The sequence below is a fragment of the Perognathus longimembris genome, unplaced genomic scaffold, assembly GCF_023159225.1.
Source record: "Perognathus longimembris pacificus isolate PPM17 unplaced genomic scaffold, ASM2315922v1 HiC_scaffold_196, whole genome shotgun sequence".
NCBI classification, from domain to species: Eukaryota; Metazoa; Chordata; class Mammalia; order Rodentia; family Heteromyidae; genus Perognathus; species Perognathus longimembris.
This window is the reverse complement of record NW_025957013.1, coordinates 203,769-209,032: the sequence shown is the minus strand read 5'-3', so window position 1 is coordinate 209,032 and position 5,264 is coordinate 203,769. Positions and strand designations below refer to the sequence as shown.

Genomic DNA, 5,264 nt, shown 5'->3' with positions numbered 1-5,264 from the left:
GGATCCCTGTGAAAGGTACAGGCCACGTGGAGACTGGAGCACTGGAGAGTCGGCTGTGCTGCCACTGTTGGATAGCAAGTCTGTGGGGTAGGTGCAGCAGGAGAATAAAATGGCTGAATAGGAGACAAAAAAGCTGGTGGGGGTGATTTAGCGGCACCTTTCAGACAATTTGTATCACAAGCACAGAGAATGCAATGGTTAGCCAATGGTAAACCTATTTCTCAACAGCCACCACTGAAGGAATTGCAGGCTCTTCAGTTAGATCTGGGACCAGTGAATAACCAAGCCACCAAGGCTCATGAACGCCTAAAACAGAATCTGAGCAAGAGGCAAAAGACTCTCCTGGATTCCAGAAGCAGCAACATCCGGGGCATCCCTGGCTTCTGGGCCCAAACTGTACCCTTAGGCATCTTACTTGTTACTGCCTTGCAGCCTGTGTTTTCGAGTAGTGGACCTTTTATGAGTCATTTGCATGCACAGGATCTGGAACATCACACTGCTAGGGTCCCTAGAGAAGAGGACTATGGATAATCTAGGCTACAGATTGGTATAGGCAGGAGCTGTAAGGACAATGAGTCATAGAAACAATGAGTAGCTCAAGGAAGTTGCCACATAGGCTGCTAATTGGAGAAGAGTTTTGTAATGGTGCTATGGGAAAGGGGTGGCGTTACGCCATGGTCAGTAAGAGGTGGGAAAGAAGACATTTAGACAAAGAGATTGTAAAATCTGGGCCCCATCACTCAGAGAACAGAATACAACAGAGCTCAGTTCAGGTCGTCTTCAATTTGCAAATCCTAAGCTTACCTTATTATTTAGGATATTCCTTGGCCTAGAATAAGATGGAGATTGGAGTACCTAGGAAGACACTAGCCTCACACATCACTTGCTGCTTTCAATGCAAGTGGTTATACCTAGCACATCCACAGCATCTGAAGGCTCCTTGACCTAGGCAGTTTGTGAACCATCCCCAGCTGTCAGCAATGATCAGTGACCAAGATGAAGACATGCTTAGCTACATGATCAATTTGGAAGTGAGTACCCAACACATTTATCTTGGTGGGCTATACAGTGTCACGAACAAAACTCACTTCCAAACAGGAACTTGCCGGTTACCTGTAAAGGGCTTTTAGCTTTCTACCTTTTCTTCTGGTAGGTACAAGAACTCAGGCATCCCAAGAGTTCCTGAAAAATCACCTTTTACTTTAAAAAATAACCCATACTTCCAGAATGCAGTGGTTGTTAAGGAATTCCTCGTTGATATCACTGGTAAGAATTTGTTCACAGTGTGTTTTTTGGAGTTTGTGAATTGATAAAGGCCAACAGGACTTGGATTCTCTTATCATGTCTTCTTGCAGGATATAGGTTGTGCCATTCCACTCCCATTCAGTGGCGTCAGGATTATAAAATTGAAGCTGACAGTCACAGAAACCACAACAAGAGCCCAAACTTCTTCAACTGGTTTACAGACCACAATTTTGCAGGCTCAAACAGGATCACTGAGGTACTACAAAAGGCCAAAGCAAGCCATCTGTGACGTTGGTTGGTTCACTGGCTTGCTGAGTGTTGAGTGTGAACCTTGAGCTAATTGCCTTACCTACTTACCTTACCTACTTACTTTACCAGATCATCAGAAAAGACATGTGGCTCAATCCATTGTACTACTACAAGATGATGAAAGCACATGAAGAGGGGGTAAAGAGGAAGGATATATAGATGGGTAGCTAGTACATGCTGTCCTTCTTGTCAGGTACCTAAATCTTGTCAGATATTTGTCCATCTTGTCAGGTACTTCACACCTGTACATTTGAGGCTTGTGACTAAAAGAGGATGGCCAAACGCAGTTCCTCCAGGGCCTCTGGAAGAGACAACAAACTGGAAGGACAGCTGTGCAAAACTGGTTAAGGCTGAACTAATTCTGCTGAAGCATGGGTAACGTACAGAGACACTCAGATAGATGCCAAGCTGAATCTTTAATACCCTGTTCCTCACAGAGTTCCAAGAGAGGTAAACCCATTTCTTACCCTCCTCCCATCTCCTATGTTTTGGCTCTCCCAAATTTATTTCCACCATTGTGTCTGAATAATTTTGCTTGTGGTAAATCATGACTTGTGAGATTTCTTGTGTAATGCTCGACATGGTAGTGGGGAAGGGGTGATAGATAATGGACTTTACCTCATGGACTTGAGACTTGAGATCAGAAGATCTAGACTTAGAAGGGAGTTAGTGTGTCTTAGCCAGCATCCAGAGGTATCAAAACAACTTTATATTATATACTTGTAATGAATACGTATTTTTCGTGTTCCTTAGGGTAATTCTGGACTTTGACTGGAAGATGATGGAGCATCTAACTTTACCAAAATTCACTGGTACATGTGTTAATCCCAAGCACTCATTTAGAATTAGGAAACAAGCTAGGTCAACACAGAAAAACCCTGGAACTCATTTCAGGTACTAAGTCAGGATGAAGAGAGCCAGACAGGTGATGAAATGTGAATTGATAATTCAGTACAAATCCACACGGTCATATGTGTCTGACTCTGTGCAAATATATGTAGGATTTGAATGGGAAAATAAACAACTCGGTTCTGTTTGTGAGTTGGCAATGATTGTTTCTAAAAGTCAGTTGGAGAGTCTGCCTCTACAGATTAATGAGAGGAGGGAGACATATCTTCAGCTGAAGCTCAGCATTAGAACACACTTTTTTCCCCTTTTAGGAAAGAATTGGCAAAGTTGGTGACAGTAGTTAAGGGGTGGAGGTTGTTGACATTGGAGAGACATTTCAAGCTAGGCCCCAATTTCCACCTATTGCACTTGAACCTAAAATCAACATTGCTTATGTGAAGTTATACCAATTGCTCCACCTCAATGTTATCTGTAGAGGTTCTCCCATAGTTGGATAGTATGGTCCAGAAGCTTAGCCTCCTTCCCCACTCTCCATTCTCTCTACTGTCTGAAATACACATGTACGTCCTGAAACATTTCAGGGCTACATAGAGCACTGTCCCTGTTTCCTTCATGGCGTCAACAGCCTCTGGAGTTATACAGATCTTCAATGAAGATTTGTATTATCATTTCAGAAATAAGTAAGAACTGCAAACAATGCCTTGTATACCTGTGATGCGTAAGAATGACCTAGGTGAGACAGGCAAGAGTGGATAGGGGAACAGGCAGTATGGGTGTAATGGCAATAAAGAGTAAGTCCATAAAGGTTTGTGTTTGTCTCTTTCCCAATACCAGTCTCCTTACTCACGATGGCCATGTTTCCTCATGCCAACCATGTTACATTACAGTGTCCCTGTGCTCATATCTATTCTTTCTGTCATATGGCCTGATATGTCCTGTTTCTGAGATCAAGAGGCTGGTCATGTTCCACCTCTGGCTTCTTCCGCACCTCACTGTTTCATTCCTTTTTCTGTTTTCTTCCCTACTTTAGTAGTGCTGTGGCACCCTGGTGATCTCAGATGGGTGTTCAGATCAGGGGATGCTTTAGATCCGGTACCCCAACTGTTAAGGTATCAACACCAACCTTATTAGTGGTGATTCACAGAGAGACCCGAGATCAGAATTTCAGTCTCCATAAGTGCTGCCAAGAGAACTTGTGAAGATTGTATCGATGGTAAAAAATGCTATAGGTACATGGTGTCTACATTCTCATACTCCCAGAAGAAACTGTAGGATAATACCAGAAACAAACTACAAGGTGAAGGAAGTAGTGATAGTAGGATCACATTCCCTACCAAACCAAATGACCTTTCAAAGCACACTTTGTGGCTGGGGAAACACTTTTTGTCCATGACAAGGAGCTGATTCTCTAGGCATTACTTATCTCTGGAAGTTTGTAACTGTGGCAAAAGGTAAATGTAGAATCATTGTCCTGGAGTGATGGACCTAATATTCTGCTTTCCAGGCTGGCAAGGAAGCAAAAGAAAATTTTCCTAGTTATTCTGAGAAAACCTGCATGCTTGGATGCAGCATTAACCTCTAGATGTGACCCTGTACAAAATTCACTCATTCCCTGAGGTTTTTTGCGAGCCAGTGAGGATGGCCAAGGAGATTTCCCTACTCACAGATGCTATAGGAGAGTCTGCAAATACTCTTCAGAGGAAGGATAGTATGTCAGGAGTATCGCGGGATGGTTGGGAACTGTACCCTTCCCACTCTAGTGCTCTTCGGCTTTGGCTCTCATTCAGATACAGGGACATCTCTAATATACTCTCTGTTGGCCTTAGGAAGAAAATGAATCCCCTATGACTCCAGATGCTTACCAGGACTTCCTGTGATGGCTCTGCACAGGGGCGCAAAGTGTGTTCTGCTCCTACATCATGGCTGGACATATTTATCCCTGTGGGTAATACAAGGATACTGTGAAATTAGCCTAGGGTCACACTGTGCCACAGAGACATAACCTGGTCACACATTTTGAAATGTTTATTATAGCCAACATACTTAAGAACTCATGTATTGCAGTTGACACTAGCAGTGGGAAATGTGACCCCCAGACTTGACCACCTTGCTTTGTTGAACTGGTGTGAATTCGTAACGTGTTCTGGCTACGCGTACTATTTGTCCTTGCAATTCGCCCCATAGGACACATGTGCATCCAATATATGCTCTTAATGAGGGTTTGTTGTGGCTCTTCCTTATCTGCTTTGCTAACAGAACCTTCATCACTACACATACTGCATATGGTAGGGGTCAGTAAGACCCACACAAGTTTTTGTTTCCATGTTTTTGTTATAATGGCCTGATCTCATCTTGCGATTTTTGGAGACACCTCATCTTCCTTGACTCCTGCATCCTGAAGTATACATTTTGTTCTATCCAGGGCCCACACACCAGTAATTCCCAACATGGTGGCCTCCGTGTGCTTCAGGTGCAATGGGGACTTGGATGCCAGCCTTATCAGTAGACATCCTTAGGCACTCGTCAGCTGGGCATTCACTCGCTGAGTTCCGTTCAAGGATTTTCATACATAAACGCCTTGTTTGTTCCAGCTTGGTCTCCTAAGGCTGCTCATTGGTATGGTCTTTTTGTCATCCTTTCTGCTGCGTGTCCTGTTCATGGGCTCCAACAGCTCCATTAAATTCGGCTTCAGTTGTTTTTCTGTGTTGTCAATGGCTCCTGCCTTTCTGCCTACTACACCTGTGGTTGCTGAATATGGTCACAGGAAATTAACACCAGCCAGGACACAGTAAAAATGCCTCTGGCATTTGTTTCGTAACTTACAAAAATTCCTGGACCTAAGGGGAATCCCTGCCTTCCTT

General features: G+C 43.7%; 1 pseudogene; it reads left to right on the top strand.

Annotated features, from left to right (window-relative positions):
• Positions 1-674: 674 nt before the first annotated feature.
• Positions 675-4,280, top strand: LOC125344645 (annotated as a pseudogene).
• Positions 4,281-5,264: the final 984 nt, after the last annotated feature.